Genomic DNA, 20,000 nt, shown 5'->3' on the forward strand with positions numbered 1-20,000 from the left:
GCTTGGGTGAAGAACTGTAAATACCGTTTCTGTGGACTGAAAAACAAACAAACAAACAAACCAAAAACCGATCGCCCGGAAAAGAAAATCAGGCGCATATACATTGAACCTGCCTGTGACGTTGACAGTACCGTCCGTTTTTCGACAGGGGATTTAAAACAACGAACCTGAACGCAAATATAGTTATATGCAATTCACTAAGTCATACACACACACACACACACACACACACACACACACACACACACACACACACACACACACACACACACACACACACACAAACAAACACACACACACACAAACAAACAAACAAACAAACACACACGTTAAGACCATAAGGTATTGTACAACAATACATAAATAAAAACATCAAGGGAATAAACCGTATATATAAGTATATATATATAATGGATATTTATATAGCACACTATCCAGAAATCTGCTCTAGGTGCTTTACAAAAACGCCTTTTGTTAACATAAAACATTACATCTATGTTACATACACACACCAAAATGTGACCACACACACACACACACACACACACACACACACACACACTGCATACATACATTTTAACATACATGTGTATCTAACAGCTACCCTAACACATACGCACACATAGGCAGGCACAAACTTACATAAACACACGCACACACAATACACATTCATATACATGCATGTAGTTATGTACGCATGCATAATTATGTATACACACATAGTCAAGCACAGCTAACGCAAAGGAAGTGGACCTGCCACAATTGAACTTATTGCTGAGGGAAAAGGTGGGTTTTGAGACGAGGTTTAAAAGATGTAAGGGAATCAGAATGACGGGTGTTATATATATATATATATATATATATATAAAGGCATACATAACTAAAGCGGCCCAATGCTCTGTTAACTCACTCAGTACGGCCAGTCCTCTCTTCTCCTCTACACAGACCCCTCGGATGTCCAGTGGGTGTCTGAATGACCCAACCTTTAGCTTCCGTCGTCAGAATTGTGGTTTTCTTTGTCAACATTCACCTCTTCAGTATAAGAGCCTTCCGCTTGCAATATTTTGATGGTGGTAATTGGGGTGAAACGCTGTTAACGTCGATTCTTTCGCCGTTCGTGTGCAGAGAGTTAAAATCACAGATTGACATAAGCTTACAGTTGGGCCGGCAACCAATTGTGAGCCGCATGATGAATCATTTCTCCGTTGCAGTTCGAAAGTCATTCACACTGCTGTAGTTTAGTCTTTTTGTGAAGGACCATGACTCTCAAAACTAGGAAACCAGACTGCACTGGCTCTTAGTGCAGCAGCCTTGGGGGCGGTTAGCTGGTCTTTGGGAACCATCCCAATGCCGAATGTCCCCCCCCCAAAAAAAAAGCCTATTGACCGAGAGAGTTGGGATGTAAACTTGTGCAAGACATTCTCCACTATAATCAAATTCTAGCCGAGATCGTCGAGACAGCAGTTGCCTCCCTTCCTCTGCTGTTCTGATGGTCATAGTTGGACACGACTATCATTCATGACCCAAAAATTGTCAACTTGCACCTTACACGTGCTCGGGAAAAAAAATTTGAGAAAAAAAAGACAAAAAGAAAAGGAAAAGCTCAGAAACACAAAGAATGATAGGAAAGAAGATTGTACACGGTACTAAGGCTGTATCCATTTAATAACTGCTAATTGTTCTTTAACTCTCTCCGTACGAACGGCGAAAGAGACGACGTTAACAGCGTTTCACCCCAATTACCATCATCAAAATATTGCAAGTGGAAGGCTCTTATACTGAAGAGGTGAATGTTGACAAAGAATACCACAATTCTGACGACGGAAGCTAAAGGTTGGGTCATTGAGACACCCACTGGACATCCGAGGGGTCTGTGTAGAGGAGAAGAGAGGACTGGCCGTACTGAGTGAGTTAAAACATTAAACGTTCTTTGCTTTACCAGTACAGTTCCATGTGTTCCCATCACATAATCAGTCATGTGAATATCTCTTAACCCTTTCACCGCCAAGCTCGCATTTATGCACAGGCGTTAGTAGAGGACCCATGTCACTGAAAGGTGACCATTCATTGGTCTGTTATCCATGAACCTACTGCTCTTAATGTTCGGTGGTAGGATAGGCCATATTTTCTATAAATCGCAGGGGAAATCCCCAGCTATTCTTAGCCACTGTCTTTTCTGTGTTTATACCACAAGGGAATTTTGTACTCTAAATTGACTGGCGGTGAAAGGGTTAAGTGTATAATTGTTTTATGTTTGTATTGTGGGTACGAGCAACGCGATCTTACGTTTCATTTCTCTTGAGGGATGACAAAACAAAGCGGGTATAGCCAGACTAATTTGTGTGTGCAGGTATTTACACAACAACGGCCTTCGAGCCATTCATCCAGGAGCATTGGACGGATTTGACGATCTGCAGCAGATGTGAGTCACCTCTGTGTGTGTGTGTGTGTGTGTGTGTGTGTGTGTCTGTGTCTGTGTCTGTGTGAGTGTCTGTGTATTGGTCTGATTCTCTCTCTCTCTCTGTGCCTCTCTCTCCGCTTCTCTCTTCTACCTCTGCTTCTGTCTCTCTCTTTGTGCATCTCTCTATCTGTACCCCTCTCTCTCTTTCCCTTTGTGCCTCTCTCTCTCTCTCTCTTTTCTTTGTGACCCCCTCTCTCTGCCTTGTACCCCAGTCTCTCTCTCTTTGTGCTCTCTCTCTCTTTGAGCCCTCTCTCTCTCTCTTTGTGCTCTCTCTTTCTCCCTCTCTCTCTTTGTGCTCTCTCTTTCTCCCTCTCTCTCTTTGTGCTCTCTCTTTCTCCCTCTCTCTCTTTGTGCTCTCTCTCTTTCTCCCCCTCTCTCTCTCTGTGCCCCCTCTCTCTCTGTGCTCTCTCTCTTTCTCCCTCTCTTTGTGCTCTCTCTCTCTCTTTCTCCCTCTCTCTCTCTGTGCCCCCTCTCTCTCTTTGTGCTCTCTCTCTCTCTTTCTCCCTCTCTCTTTGTGCTCTCTCTCTTTCTCCCTCTCTCTCTCTGTGCCCCCCATCTCTCTCTCTTTGTGCCCCTTCTCTCTCTCTTTGTGCCCCCTCTCTCTCTCTTTCTCTCTCTCTTTTTGCCCTCTCTCTCTCTCTCTGTCTCTCTCTCTCTCTCTCTCTCTCTCTCTCTCTCGCTCGCTCGCTCTCTCCCCCTTGTTATAGTGCACACTTGCGCAACATCTAAAATCTAACAGAGGCGGAGGTTGGGGTTAGGATGAAGTGTGGTAGGGAGGCGAAGAAGGATATATTTATTGACAGTTTGGATTTGATCCATACACTGCTGGCTGCGTAAAGAGGCGCTATCTCTCCTGGACACACACACTGTACCTGGTTGCCAAAGAGTCTCTGCCTCTGTCTCTGTATCTGTCTCTGTCTCTGTCTCTCTCTGTCTCTGTCTCTCTCTGTCTCTGTCTCTCTGTCTATCTCTCTGTCTCTGTCTCTCTCTCTCTTTCCCTCTCCTTGTCTCTGTCTTACTGTCTGTCTCTGTCTCTCTACCTCTCTCTCTCTCTGTGTCTCTATCTGTTTCTGTCTCTTACTCTCTCTTTCCCTCTCTCTCTCTTTCCCTTTCTCTGCCTCTGTCTCTCTGTATCTCGCTCTGTCTGTCTGTCTGTCTCTCTCCCCCCCTCTCTCTTTCCCCCCACCCTCACCCTCTCTCTCTTTCCCTCTCTCTGTCTCTGTCTTTCTGTCTCCATCTCTCTTTTTCTGTCTGTCTCTCTCTCTCTCTCTCTCTCTCTCTCTCTCTCTCTCTCTGTGTCACATGGGGGGCGCTTTGCACGTGCATGAGAACTGAATGTGTGTGACAAACTGTCTCCAGTTATTTAGCAGTTTCAGTGACTGTAGGGAGTGTACAGTACTTACTTCTTGCCACCTACTTTGTGTGACACTATGCCGTGGTCCCAGCTGCAGTTCCGGTCTGTGCGTGGTGCCTTTCTTCCAGTTTACCGTCCATTTTATGTTGAAGAGGGCAGTGACAAAGAGAAGAAGTTGGGTGGCCATGTTGACAGTTCGTTCCCGTACGACCGGTGTTCTCCTTGGTTTGCTCCTCCTCGTGTTTATGTTTTGGGGGGGACAATTTGTACCTGCGCCGAGGAGTTGGTGATAATATGTTACTGCGTTGTGGAGACATCGAAGCAAACCCTGGCCCCAACCCTGACCAAAGCGCCTCAGGATCCTCCAGCATGCGGCAGACCCGGCTGTCCTCCTCCCACCCGTCTCGCTCCTCCAAGGAACCGTCCCTTGCTGACGTCATGTCTTGTATACAGGATGTGAAGGAAATGAACACTTCCATGAACAGTAAGCTGGACGACGTGAAAGAGGAAGTGCATCAGCCGCGTCAGGAGCATGGAGCCTTGCAAGAACTTGTGTGTGGACTGAAGGATGAGGTGAGAGACTTGCGCCAGAAAAAAATGACATTCTAGAGCAAAAGAACAGTGATCTAACAGCCAAGGTAAACAATCTAGAAAGTAAATGTGATGATTTAGAGAGTAGGTCTAGAAGAAACAACTTGATTTTGTATGGTATCAATAAAAGAGAAGGAGAAACAAATGAACAGTGTGAAGACTTGATTACGGACTTGATTACGGACACACTTGAGTTGTCTGATAACATTGAGCTTGAACGGGTGCACCGACTGAATCCAAAGGCAGACTCCCCAATAATTGTATGCTGCTCTTTTTATAAGCAGAAAGTAAAGATCTTGAAAGCCAAACAGAAGCTGAGGGGAACCAATGTTTTCGTTGGTGAAGATTTTTCCCAGAGGTTTCAGTTTCAGTTTCAGTTTCACTTTCTCAAGGAGGCGTCACTGCGTTCGGACAAATCCATACACGCTACACCACATCTGTTGAGCAGATGCCTGACCAGCAGCATAACCCAACGCGCTTAGTCAGGCCTTGAGTGCATGCTTACATATTTGTGTACCTATGAAAGTGGATTTCATTTTACGTAATTTCGCCAGAGGACAACACTCTCGTTGCCATGGGTTCTTTTTCAGTGCGCCAAGTGCGTGCTGCACACGGGACCTCGGTTTATCGTCTCATCCGAAAGACTAGACGCTCAGTTTGATTTTCCAGTCAAACTTAGGAGAAAGGGCGAGAGCGGGATTCGAACCCACACCCTCACGGACTCTCTGTATTGGCAGCTGAGCGTCTTAACCATTCTGCCACCTTCCTCCACCAGAGGGTTCGGGAGATAAGACAAAAACTAAATGTGCATTTGAAGAAGGCTCGGAGTCTATGACCATCTGTTCACTGAGGGGAAAAAGTACTTCCTGGATGCAGAAGGCTCCTTGAGGGAAATGAGATAGGATGTTGGCCGGCCTTGTGTTTGTCATGTTTCAGAAACGGCTGTTTTTGAGAGGGGTACAAACGAAAGATCGTCACAGAAAAATTCTCATGTCCATTCAAACAGACCCCCGGTTACCGCAGGTAAAGCACGTGGGGATTCAGTTGACGAAAGCTTGTGCTCGGGTGGAGATGCGCGAACAGAAAATGCTAACTCACCTTCGTGTGAGGTTTCTCGTGCTTCGGTTGTTTAACCACGGAGGAGGAATAACAGGTTGCGTTCCGGTGGGGAGGGGGGGGGGGTCAAAACGCGAATCGCTTTGTAAACAACTCTTTTCCGTCTTCCGAACTCTCGAGCCCTCTTTCTGTGAATAGCACAAGATCATTTTCCTTTCTTTCTTGGAACGTCAAGGGTTTGCGTTCTAAGTTTATGTTTATCATATGTATCGTCCTTTGATTTTGTGTGTTTTGTCGAAACATTTCAAAAAGATTGTCAAACTGATTTATTTCCTGGGTTCACATTGTATAATAAACCGGTTATTAAATTCACCAGGCAAGGGAGGAAATCAGGTGGTATAGTATGTTTGATGAGAAATGAGTTTTGTCCCTTCATACGCAAATTACACATAAAATATGAAAATACATGCGCATTCATTATTGATAAGCAGTTGTTTGGATGCTTGAAAGACGTTCTTTACATATGTACCACCAGAAGGTTCTCCTTTCTATACTTTTTTTGATTATGACAATGGTATTTCTGTTCTTGAAGAATGTCTGACTGATCTGATGTTAGAACATAATGATGTCTACATAATATTATGTGGTGATCTTAACAGTCGTATCTCAAATATATCTCCTTCAAAACCATTAAATGACAATATTGAATCTTCTTATTACAAAAGTTATTCGGTGAATTGTAGTCGTTGCTCTCAGGACACACACGTAAATTCTTATGGTAAATTAATGCTGAACATGTGCACTGCATTGGGTCTGACAATACTGAATGGAGCATGTAACGGTGACCAGGAAGGTCACTATACATATACAGGTAAAATGGAAGCAGTGTTAATGATTATTTTATTTTGTCAAATGATTTTGATGAAATGGTTTGTGATGTATGTGAACTGTGTATTGCTGATCGAACTGATTCTGATCATGTTCCCCTTGAGTACCTGTCACGGCTCGTAGTATTCATTTGTGCGTGTGTTCGTGTGTTCGTCTCCCTTTCCCTCCTCTCCCTTTCCCCTCTCCCTTTCTCCTCTCCCTTTCTCCATCCTTCTCTCTCCCCCTTTGTGCTCTGTCGTTCTCTTGTGTGCTCAGTTCTGTTCCGAACTGAAGCACGTGAATCTGTTTGTGATGAGTGTCTGACATGTCCTTAGTCCTTCTCGCTCTGAACTCTTGAGAAGAGTTCGGAGTTAACGTCGTTTCGCAGGAAGGGTTTTGCTAGGCCTTTGGTGCCGAGCTTTGGAAGGAGAAGGGTCGCCGTTCCAGCAAGTGAGCTGTTGGGTGCCCTCTCGGCCAGTCGTGGGGTTCGGTTCTGGTGTGACCCCCTTCTGCCTCTGTGTGGATCTGTGTTTCTTGTTCTCTCCTGGGCCAGTGGTGAGCCTGATTCCTGCCTGGTGACAGGTGAGGGGGGAGTTGTATAGTTAGTTTGTCCTCGTGGTGTTAGTGTCGTAACTTGTGACATTTGGTTGTATTTGGGGGATTGTTTTAACGGAAATCTTTTAAATCCGGTATTCTTTCATTTCTAGATATTTATGTTGGGATAATTGATAAGGTTGTTAAATGTTATTTTGACATGTATTCGGCTCGATTTATTGTTTCAAATATACCTTCTTTACAATGGAAACTGTGTCTAAATGTCCCAAAACGTTTTTGTGTCGTGTTGGAAATGTAGTACGATGATTTGTAATATTACCTCAGTGAGTTTTGTTTCTGCAGTTCGAAACTAGCGTTATAAATAACGACAAACTGTCATTTAGGGTAAACTCCCTCACTCCCACTCCTTTCCCCGACCCCCATATTTTCCAACACCCTCGCCCACAGTCCCTCCTCCCGTTTCCACCCCCTCCGTTTCTGCGGGCGTACGACTGAAGCCAGTGCAGTGATGTTGTCCTTCAACAGATGAACGTGATTTAAGTTCAAGTGAACTGACATTTTTTGTTTCTTTTGCGTAGATCCGTGCTGCTGTTATTAGGGCTTACTGTGTCTTGATCAAGCTGCTGTGATGTAACTAAAGTGTTGCTGTAGTTAAGTGTTTCAATTTGTGTGTCTGGACCAGTGTACAACAGTAAAGAATTGAGCTGATTTATCTATGTCTCTGTGTTTTGTGTTGTCGGGGTGTTAGTTAGTCTGGGAAGGTGCGGGGGTTCATGGGCAACCCCTTATGGGTTGTGACAGTACCGTATCCCTTTTTCCAATGTTAACTCATTCAAAAATAATAATTGTAATACCATATTAGTGATAGGAAAATATGTATGGAACGATCAATGTAGCCAAGAATTTCATGATAAATTGAATGAAAAAGTGATTAATGATAAACTGAAAATGGCTCTCGATCTCATTGATGTAAATGTAAATGAAGCCTTAGAATTGTTCAATGACTGTATTCGAGAATGTGCAGCTTCTATGAAGAAAAGTATTAGCGTGGATCGTAATAAACAACAAGAGGGATGGTTTGATGAGGAATGCAGATGTTATAGGAGAAAACTTCGTAGGTTACTGAGAACGTTTCGTAGAACTTCAGAGAAAGATGATAATATTACGTTTGTAAGGGCTAGGAAAGAATATAAAATTCTTTGTCATAATAAGAAAAGAATTTATAGCAAGTGTTTGTTGAATAACTTGATAGCATCTGTCAAAGATCCAAAGGAAATTTGGGAATGTATGAATAAAATTTCATCCAAAAAGAGGCAACCAAAGAATGATATATCCGTTGATAGTTGGTTTAAACATTTCAAAAGCTTACTAGATATAGATTCAGGTCACAACAGCAGTGATGATCATAGTCTACCAGAAGTGGAAAATGAATTTATTAATCGACCAATTTCTAAAGAAGAAGTTTTGATTGCACTTAGAAAATTAAAGAATCGTAAAGCTGCAGGTCCTGATGGCATAATTGGCGAATTTTTTAAATCTTCATGTGAACAATTTGTAGTTTTTTTGACAAAATTATTCAATGCTTTATTTGATAAGGGTTTTTTCCCTGAAAATTGGTGTGAATCTATTACTTTACCGATTCACAAGAAAGGTGACATAAATAATACTAATAACTATAGAGGAATTTCATTGTCTGATATCAGTAGTAAAGTGTATAGTACAGTTATCAACCATAGGATTCAGGAGTATGAAGAACATAACAACATAACAGGTGAACAACAAGCTGGGTTTAAAAGAGGATATTCAACAATCGATCACATGTTTACTCTTATGGCTCTAATTCAGAAACAGTTTTCCCTTAATCGTAAACTTTATGTAGCGTTTATTGATTTTGAAAAGGCGTTTGATTCTATTAATAGAAATTTACTATGGCCTATTCTGACAAAACATGGCATAACAGGGAAGCTTTTCAAATGTATTAAGAGTATGTATAGCGTTGTGAAAACAAGAATTAGGTGTGGTAACAAACTTACTGATTATATAAATTGTACAAGGGGGGTAAGACAGGGAGACGTTTGTAGTCCTATTTTGTTTTCATTGTTCATTAATGAATTAGCATTAGAAGTAATTGACCAGGGAAGACATGGTGCGAGATTTACAACAGATTTTATAGAACTATTTATATTATTACTTGCTGATGATATTGTCTTGCTCTCAGAAACAGCTACTGGTCTACAGACGCAACTAAATAACCTGAAAAATTCAGCTACTAACTTGCAATTAAAAGTTAATTTGGATAAAAGTAATATAATTGTTTTCAGGAAAGGTGGTTATTTGGCAGCAAGGGAAAGGTGGGTGTATGATGGTGCTGCCATGCCAGTTGTTAATGCTTACAAATATCTTGGAATTGTTTTTTTCTACACGTTTGAGTTTTGTAGCTGCATGTAGGGATCTTTCAAGCAGGGTGTCACGGACGACATAATGGTTCCGCTATTTTTTCTTTTCTTTTACGGTTATGGAGGGGGTTCGAGTCCATCTCATCCCCTCTTTCTTCTAAAATGACAAGCGAAGCTGGCGGAGGCTGGTGGGTCGCTGGATTATTTTTAGAGGCGGGTGTGTTTCGTATGCGCGTGCACGCTGTTTTCCATCGTGCGTGTTCCCCTTGCGTTCGAGCGTAGTGAGATCGTGTTATGTTTTCTATGGTTTGTAAGTGTCTCGTGCAATTGAACGGAAAAAAAAAAATATATATGAAGCTGAGTGAACAGAGTGAGCGGAGTTCTAGTGCTTCAAATGCTCCTCGCCGGTTTGTCCCTAGCTTCACTCGAAGGGAGTCAGTCCTTGGAGAAGGACAGTGTAGAACCAGCGCTTAGCGGCTGATGTTCGTTCTTTTTCCTCTGTAAACGACTTTGTGTCCGCCAGTGGAACTGTTCATTTCTGTGTTTCGGTGTAGCACCCGTTGTTCGTTTACGGAACACTGTGCGGTGGCCAGTGGGTGGCTTTTGTTCTTGTCCTGTCAGCGTTTCTCCAGTTGCCTGGCGCGTCTTGAGGTGTTGTGCCTCCGTTCGAATCGTGGGGAAACGTCACGTCGCTCTAGGTAGGAGCTTGTGTTCCAGTCTTGTTTATGTATTTTTCCTCCGTCGTGGTTCATTGTTACGTTGTATTTTTGTCTCCTGTTTGTGGTGACCTTTTTCTTGTCACGGTTTATTGTGAAAGTTATGAGCCTGTGAAGGGGCGATGAGTTGTCACTTGTTGCTAAAATGTTATATTGGAAATGTAAGGAATAAATATTGAAATTTAAGAATTGGGGAGGAGCTACATTTTTGACATGTCTGCCAAGTGGGAGTTTTTTTCAATGGACGGGGGTAATTTTAGATATCTTGCTTTTTACATGCTCAAGACAATTTTATTGGATATTTTTGTTAAGGTTTAAGGAGCTCGTCCAACTAGAGGCCACGAGCTAACATCGGGAATAAATTTATGATTGTATAAAACAGTACTGTTGTATATGGTAAATGATGATTTGTTTTAGGACATGTGGAAATACTGGAAGAAAGGGAGATAATTATTAGTCTATTACTATTAGATGCCGGCAACCATTGTTAATGTCATTCACTTAAAAAAAACAAAAACAAACCCAACCAACTATAGTGTATGTTTTCCATAATATTTGAAAAAAAAAACTGATATCTTTCGAAATAATTATTCATCAATGGTTTTGGGCTGCCAATGCATCTTCCTGTGCGCTCCTCGCTGAGTGCCGCCAGTTTTGTAGATGTTGTAGTTGTGACATGGTGGTTCCAGACCACCCGCCTCTCGGAGCCGGCGACGGATCCGCTGAGGGCTCCGCCGACGCTCTCCATACTGGGGGCCTGTCTTCCGTCCGCCAGCGTCAGCAGCACTCCTATTTTCATGTTTTATTTTTTTTATTTATCGTGGAAAACAAAAGACCATGCTGTGCTTGTGGTTTGACATCTCATTTACCAGTGCCCTTGTGGAGAATGTGACAAGACTAAAGCTGTAGTTGTGCTGCCGTTTTTTGTTGTTGTTGTTGTTGTTGTTTGGGTAGTTGTTGTTGTTGTTGGTTGTTTGTTTGTTTTTTGTATGCTCTTGATAATTTTTTTTGTTTTGTTTTGTTTTTATTTACGTACATCTATAGACATATACAATCATTAAATGCATTACATAATTTTGTTTCTGTGTGGGCTTGTTGCGTTGTGGCGTCTGTAGTGGGGTGTCTTGGGGAGGGTGCACGTCCGCTTTAGCACGCGTGACAAATGGTGGAGATGCGGGGTACTTTTTAGCTAGGTTGTGTTTGGATCCGTCTTAGCTGGGTTAGGATATAGGTTAGAGGGACAGGTGGTAGGGTGTCTTGTGGTGTTGTATGTGACTGTTTTCAAAATGGTTCATATTACCCTACAGTGATATTGCTGCACTGGTAAGTGCTTCGGGTAGCTGCTGTTGGTCTATGCACAGGGATTCAAAGTGTACATGTTTTGATGCATTGTAAGTCGCTGATAATCATTGTTGGTTTTGAGCGCTCTACGGTTAACGCGTCATTGGTCTGGAGGGTTGTCTCTGGTGGTTGAGGGTTCAATTGTTAGTGACAGTAGTTTCGTTGGGTTCGACACTGGAATCATGCCACCGCGTAAACAGCCTGCGAAGCAAGGTACGCCAGGCACTCCTGTGAGGACTCCCGAGCAGACTGACGAGCTGGCACGTTGGGTCAGAGATGAACTGGATAGACCAAAGGTGAGCGAGGTGAAGGGGGAGATAGCGGAAGAACGATCGGTTTATGAGAAGTATGCTGCGATTGCTAGCAAGTTAGGCTTGACTGGAGAGGCCCTCTCCAGATTCATAACAGATTCGGTGAAGGGAGAGGAGGAGCTGAGACTCAGGAAAGAGGAGTTACAATTGAAGCGCCAAGAGAAAGATGAGGGAAGGTTGTTTAGAGAGAGGGAGGAACTCAGACTCCAGCGTAAGGACGAAGAGGAATTGCAATTGAAGCGCCAAGAGAAAGATGAGGGAAGGTTGTTTAGAGAGAGGGAGGAACTCAGACTCCAGCGTAAGGACGAAGAGGAACAGGCTTTCAGAAGAGAAGAGCTTAAACTTCGGGGGAGAGAGGTAGAAGCTAGCGAGAACAGGAATATCAACTTAGATCCTCTGGGTGATAAGGACGACGTAGACGCTTATCTGTCACACTTTGAGCGAGTGGCTACCCTCTGTCACTGGAGAGAGTCGTCGTGGCCCACCAGACTTATAGCGCTGTTGAGGGGCAAGGCTAGGGAGGCAGTGTTGCGACTGGATCTGGCTGATCTTACCAGCTATGCTAAGGTAAAAGCGGCTCTGCTTAGGCATTTCCGTCTGGATGCCGACGCTTACAGGAAGAAATTCCGGGCACTGAGGAAGGATGCTGCTGAAACATTTGAACAGCTTCTCATTAGGATGCGCGCTTGTTTCTCTCTGTGGTGCGTAGCTGCTGGCAAGGATGACAATAATGTTGAGGAGGTGAAAGATCTGTTCATGCAGGAGCAGCTCTACAATATTCTGTCTCCAGAGTTGATAATGGAGGTAAGGAAGGTCAGCCCAAAGAACGCTGATGACTTGGCTAAGGAGGCCACCGTGTTGGCCGAGGCTAAGCGAATGGGCCGAGAGGCTAAACATGAGCGGGGCACTCAAGAGCGGCCTGTGCAAAATCGGCACAATGTGCTTTTCCAACCGCCAACAGACACAAAGACCCCGCTCGAGCAAAGCAAGCAGGTCTCGCCTCAGGGTAGACAGGGACGGCTTAGATCAGCTGTTGTCTGCTTCCATTGCAAAAAAGAAGGCCACATTGCCCGGAACTGTCCACAGATGCATAAAACGGCGGCAGTGGCTTGTCCTATGCAGGTTCCCCAGGGAGATACACCGACTCTGTGTGTCCCCTGTGCACGGAAGCCATACACTCCGCGCTGCATTGTCACTATTGAGGGTATGCCTACAAATGGCCTGCGTGACACAGGAGCAGGCTACACAGTGGTGGCAGAGCGCTTGGTGCCTGCTGATGCATACACAGGTGATACGATGCCGGTCGTGTTGGCTGAGTCGAGGTGCCGGAATTTGTTGCCAGTGGCTGTTGTAGGCATTGCTTCCCCTTTCATTTGTGGGAGGATTCGGGTTCTGGTTATGAAGCGGCCGGTAGAAGAGGTCCTCATTGGCAACTTGGCTCAGCGGGAGGGCAGTGAGGAGCTAGAACACATACCAGTATACGCCAACCCATTGCTTGTAGGTGCAGTAAAGACCAGGGCGCAGACAAGGAGGGAGGGGTCGGTCCCAGAGGCCCTCTCCATAAAAGAGCAAGTGATAGGGACATCCCGTGCTGATCTGATCAGGTTACAAGAGTGTGACCCCTCTTTGGCGGCAGCACGCGAGTCGTGTGATGAGGCCGTCAGCCACCAGACAAAAGGTGGCAAGGTGTCATACTGGAGGAAGGAGGGTGTCTTGTTGCGGAAGTTCGAAGGCCGTCATGAAGTCATTAACCAGGTGTGCGTCCCTCAGACTCTCAGGAAGGCAGTAGTGTCGCTAGGTCACGATATTCCGATGTCAGGGCATCTCGGGACCAAGAAGACCAAGGATCGGGTGTTTGCTTCCTTTTACTGGCCAGGAATGTGTGCAGACATTGCACGATACTGCCAGTCATGCCCCAAATGCCAACGCACTGTTGACAAGGGAAGAGTGCCTCGAGTGCCCCTGGTTAAGATGCCGCTGATGCAGGAACCGTTCGCGCGTGTGGGTTTGGACATCATCGGTCCCATCAAGCCCGCTTCAGAGTCAGGATGTCGTTACGTCCTCGTCATGGTTGACTTTGCCACCCGCTACCCAGAAGCAGTACCCTTACGTACTATCACCGCAGGGGTCGTAGCAGAGGCTGTGTTCAATCTGTGGACACGGACTGGTATTCCGTCATCAGTCCTCACTGACCGGGGAACTCAGTTCACTGGGCAGATCATGCAAGAGATGTATCGTCTCCTGGCAATCAAAGGACTTCAGACCACACCATATCACGCACAGTGTAATGGTCTTGTGGAAAGGTTCAATGGGACTCTGAAAAAGATGTTGCGGCGTCTGGCGCAGGAAAAACCACGTGAGTGGGATCGCTGGATTCCAGCACTCCTGTTTGCTTATCGAGAGGTACCCCAAGACAGCACAGGATTCTCTCCTTTCGAACTGCTGTATGGGAGAAGGGTGCGAGGTCCTATGCAGGTGTTGCGCGATCTCTGGGTGCACCCAGAACATCAGGAAGTCAAGACAGCTGCCGAGTACGTGGTGGATCTGAGAAACAGGATCGCCGAGTCCTGTGCAATGGCTCAGGAGAACCTGACCAGAGCAGCCACTCGTTACAAGCGTCATTTCGACGCAAAGGCAAAATCACGAACGTTCAAGCGAGGTGACAAAGTTCTCATTCTCCGACCGACTAAGGCTAATAAGCTGGAGTTAGCATGGCAAGGACCATATGAGGTGTTAGACCGAGTGGGCGAGGCTGACTACAAGTTGCGTGTGGGTGTCAAAGACAAACTTTTCCATGGGAACTTGCTCAAGCGGTTCATTGAAAGACACGCTGATGAATCCAAGGGTGCATCCATCCAGGCTGTGGTGGTTGACGAGTCAGAAGGGGAAGGGACAGACCCGGTTTGGCGTAAAGATCTCCCCGTCATTCCGTTGGAGCCCACGGAAGGTCCCGAGGACGTTGTCATTGGGTGTGCGTCAGACCAGCTGGTGCATAAGTTACGCCTCTTGGTTAAAGAGTTTGGCGATGTACTAACTGATCTGCCAGCGTGCACACAGCTGGAGACCTGCAAGATAAAGCTGTCTTCAGATGTGCCCATCAGATCAAAGCCATATGCTCTGCCTTATGCTCAGCGTGACACGGTCCGGGATGAAATAAAGATGATGCTAAATATGGGAGCTATTGAGCCGTCCGTGTCACCCTACTCTTCCCCAATTGTATTGGTGAAGAAAAAAGACGGCAAGATCCGTTTCTGTGTCGATTACAGACGTCTCAACAAGATCGTAGAATTCGATGCAGAACCCATGCCAGAAATCGAGTACTTGTTCTCCAAGCTGGGTCAGAAACGAATCTTCAGTAAAATTGACTTGTCGAAGGGGTACTGGCAGATACCCGTGGAGGAAGAAGACCGTCCAAAGACGGCATTCTCCACTCCAGAGGGCCATTTTCAGTGGCGAGTCATGCCTTTTGGTCTCTGCACGTCAGGCGCGGTTTTCTCACGAATGATGAGGAAGCTGTTGCAGCCGCTGGGGTCTGATGATATCGATAATTTCATCGACGATATCCTCATCGCCACTGTCACAGATGAGGAACACGTCACTGTGATTCGTGCAGTGCTGGAGCGTCTACGGGAGTGTTCCCTGACTGCTCGCCCGACTAAGTGCGAGTTGGGGAGCTCTGAAATTTCCTATTTGGGTCACCGCATAGGGAGAGGCAGGATATGGCCCGAGGAGGATAAGATGGCAAAGATCAGAGAGGCGCCGTGCCCCACCACAAAGAAAGAGGTGCGAAGTTTCTTGGGGTTGGTAGGTTACTACCGCCGTTTCATCCCTCATTTCTCTGAAATCGCATTACCTTTGACTGACCTGACAAAGGGCGATCGTCCAAGGAAGGTGGAATGGAATGAGGCTTGTGAGCAAGCATTCACTAATCTGAAAGACCGTTTCTGTGCGCCACCCGTCTGCAGATTACCCGTTCCAGGGGAACCTTTTGTGCTCCGTACCGATGCATCAGGAACAGGCTTGGGAGCAGTCCTGTTCCAACAGAGTGATGGGGAGCTGCATCCTGTAGCGTGCGCCAGTCGGAAGCTGACGGCTGCAGAGGAAAACTACCCCACGATAGAGAAGGAGTGTCTGGCACTGGTGTGGGGAGTTTCAAAGTTTGAGTCCTACCTGTATGGGACAGATTTTGTTGTACAAACAGACCACTCCCCTTTACAGTATATGGAAAGGACAAAGTCAGCGAGCGGGCGTATTACCCGATGGGCACTTCAGCTGCAGCCATTCAGGTTTGTCGTCCAGGCCATTCCTGGAAGAGACAATGTGGCTGCTGATTATCTCAGTCGCCTTGGCTGCAAGTCAGAGCAATGCTGAATGTGGCCCCAACATGTATATAGGTAGCTGCTATACATTATTAGTCCGTGACTTATTTTGTTTTGATTTAAACCAGTGGTTTAATCTTGGGAGGGGGGGTTATTGTCACGGACGACATAATGGTTCCGCTATTTTTTCTTTTCTTTTACGGTTATGGAGGGGGTTCGAGTCCATCTCATCCCCTCTTTCTTCTAAAATGACAAGCGAAGCTGGCAGAGGCTGGTGGGTCGCTGGATTATTTTTAGAGGCGGGTGTGTTTCGTATGCGCGTGCACGCTGTTTTCCATCGTGCGTGTTCCCCTTGCGTTCGAGCGTAGTGAGATCGTGTTATGTTTTCTATGGTTTGTAAGTGTCTCGTGCAATTGAACGGAAAAAAAATATATATATATGAAGCTGAGTGAACAGAGTGAGCGGAGTTCTAGTGCTTCAAATGCTCCTCGCCGGTTTGTCCCTAGCTTCACTCGAAGGGAGTCAGTCCTTGGAGAAGGACAGTGTAGAACCAGCGCTTAGCGGCTGATGTTCGTTCTTTTTCCTCTGTAAACGACTTTGTGTCCGCCAGTGGAACTGTTCATTTCTGTGTTTCGGTGTAGCACCCGTTGTTCGTTTACGGAACACTGTGCGGTGGCCAGTGGGTGGCTTTTGTTCTTGTCCTGTCAGCGTTTCTCCAGTTGCCTGGCGCGTCTTGAGGTGTTGTGCCTCCGTTCGAATCGTGGGGAAACGTCACGTCGCTCTAGGTAGGAGCTTGTGTTCCAGTCTTGTTTATGTATTTTTCCTCCGTCGTGGTTCATTGTTACGTTGTATTTTTGTCTCCTGTTTGTGGTGACCTTTTTCTTGTCACGGTTTATTGTGAAAGTTATGAGCCTGTGAAGGGGCGATGAGTTGTCACTTGTTGCTAAAATGTTATATTGGAAATGTAAGGAATAAATATTGAAATTTAAGAATTGGGGAGGAGCTACATTTTTGACATGTCTGCCAAGTGGGAGTTTTTTTCAATGGACGGGGGTAATTTTAGATATCTTGCTTTTTACATGCTCAAGACAATTTTATTGGATATTTTTGTTAAGGTTTAAGGAGCTCGTCCAACTAGAGGCCACGAGCTAACATCGGGAATAAATTTATGATTGTATAAAACAGTACTGTTGTATATGGTAAATGATTTGTTTTAGGACATGTGAAAATACTGGAAGAAAGGGAGATAATTATTAGTCTATTACTATTAGATGCCGGCAACCATTGTTAATGTCATTCACTTAAAAAAAAACAAAAAAAAACCCAACCCACTATAGTGTATGTTTTCCATAATATTTGAAAAAAAAAAACTGATATCTTTCGAAATAATTATTCATCAATGGTTTTGGGCTGCCAATGCATCTTCCTGTGCGCTCCTCGCTGAGTGCCGCCAGTTTTGTAGATGTTTTAGTTGTGACATGGTGGTTCCAGACCACCCGCCTCTCGGAGCCGGCGACGGATCCGCTGAGGGCTCCGCCGACGCTCTCCATACTGGGGGCCTGTCTTCCGTCCGCCAGCGTCAGCAGCACTCCTATTTTCATGTTTTATTTTTTTTATTTATCGTGGAAAACAAAAGACCATGCTGTGCTTGTGGTTTGACATCTCATTTACCAGTGCCCTTGTGGAGAATGTGACAAGACTAAAGCTGTAGTTGTGCTGCCGTTTTTTGTTGTTGTTGTTGTTGTTGTTTGGGTAGTTGTTGTTGTTGTTGGTTGTTTGTTTGTTTTTTGTATGCTCTTGATAATTTTTTTTGTTTTGTTTTGTTTTTATTTACGTACATCTATAGACATATACAATCATTAAATGCATTACATAATTTTGTTTCTGTGTGGGCTTGTTGCGTTGTGGCGTCTGTAGTGGGGTGTCTTGGGGAGGGTGCACGTCCGCTTTAGCACGCGTGACACAGGGCAAAAAATGCATTGTTACATGTTATGAAGAAATTATTTGTACTGAATAACAATTCTCTGGATATCTTTATTAAGATTTTTGATACCCAGATACAACCCATAGTACAATATGGCTCAGAATTATGGGGCTTAGATAAGAATGTTACTTTACAATGTGAATCTGTTCACTTATTTGGACTTAAAAGGTTTCTAGGAGTTGAAATGAGAACGCCAAACGATTTAGTATACGGTGAGACGAATAGATATCCAATAAATATAAATTCTGCTGTGAGAAGTGTTCGATACTGGTTGAAACTATCAAAAATGAACGAAGATAGACTACCACGGAAATCCTATAATATGTTGTATGATTTAGATGTTAGAGGAAAAAGAAACTGGGCTTCAAATATACGAACTTGTCTATGTGAATTGGGATTTGGATATGTATGGGAATATCAAGGAGTCGGTAATGAGAATATGTTTTTGAAATCTTTTCGTCAACGTTTAATAGACTGTAGATGGCAAAACTGGGAAAGTCATGTCCAATCCAGTGATCGATTTTGTTTCTATAGAGCTTATACTTCTACACATTTAGTTAAAAATTATCTTTTGCTTAATATTAATAAATATTTACGATTCATATTAACACGATTTAGATTTGGTATTTCTGAAATCAATTTGCACAGGTATCGCTATAAAAATGTTAATCATTTAGAGAACTTGTGCCCTTTGTGCAGAGTCAACGGAAGATGAAGTTCATTTTGTTCTGAAGTGTCCTGTATTGCATAATATTCGTGTAAAATTTGTTTCAAAGAAATATTATGAACATCCTTGTTTGTTTAAATTTTGTCTATTGATGGCATCATCTAACGACGGTGTTATAAGAAATCTCGCATTGTACTTATATAAAGCTTTTAAGTTAAGAGAAATGGTATTGTCCTAATTTCTATAGTTTAATTGTGTTACGGTAATGCATGCATATCTTGTTATCGCCCCTCATTCATATGGGGCTATGGCCTTAATGAATAAATCATCTGCGTCTGCGTCTGCGTCTCTGTCACATCATCTCTCTACGTGTTTCTCCCTGTCTCTGTCTCTGTCTCTGTCTCTCTCTCTCTCTCTCTGTCTCTCCTGAAATTAGGATGACGCATTTACCCGGGTCATAAATAAGGACCTCATGGCCAGTGCCATTAAAGTGTCAAAGCATCAAGCGTCTCTCTCTCTCTCTCTCTCTCTCTCTCTCTCTCTCTCTCTGTCGAATGTCAAATGCTGAGTAAAGCTTTATTAGTGTCGTTTATTATCCTTACGATCATTTTCTCAAGGCCTGACTAAGCGCGTTGTGTTACGCTGCTGGTCAGGCATCTGCTTTGGCAAGATTTGGTGTAGCGTATATGGATTTGTCCGAACGCAGTGACTCCTCCTCCTGATGCTGCTACTGATACTGATGAGTATATCGGGGCTGAAAAACTTTAAATATCGGTCTGAACACACACACACACACACACACACACACACACACACACACACACACACACACACACACAGTGAGAGAGAGAGAGAGAGAGAAAGAGAGGAAGATTATACACTCACTGTTGCAACTGTAAATGGTTGAAGTTGTAATGTATTGTTACCATTGCGGACATCTATCTGTCTATTCACCTATCTATCTATCTATCTATCTCTCTGATTACCTTTTTTTTCTTTTTTTCTTTGTCTTACAGTGTGCTGAACAACAACCAGCTGCAGACACTGTCAGTGAAGTTACAGCCTTCCTTACAGCAAATGGCCCAACTGGACGGAATGTGAGTACCCCAGGGTCTCCCTCCCCCCCCCTCCCCCTCTCTCTCTTTCCTTCCCGCTCTCCCTCTCTCTCCCTCCCTTCCCCTCTCTCTTTCCTTCTCTCTCTCCCCCCTCTCTCTCTCTCCCCCCTACTCTCTCCCTCTCTCTCTCTCTTGTTCAAACATTGTCCCCCTTGCCAAAGGATAGTATTGACAATGGCAATGAAACAATCTCTCTCTCTCTTCTCTCTCTCTCTCTCTCTCTCTTCTCTCTCTTTCTCTCTTTCTCCTCCCTCCCTCTCTGTCTCC

Source organism: Babylonia areolata, chromosome 8, assembly GCF_041734735.1.
Source record: "Babylonia areolata isolate BAREFJ2019XMU chromosome 8, ASM4173473v1, whole genome shotgun sequence".
NCBI classification, from domain to species: Eukaryota; Metazoa; Mollusca; class Gastropoda; order Neogastropoda; family Buccinidae; genus Babylonia; species Babylonia areolata.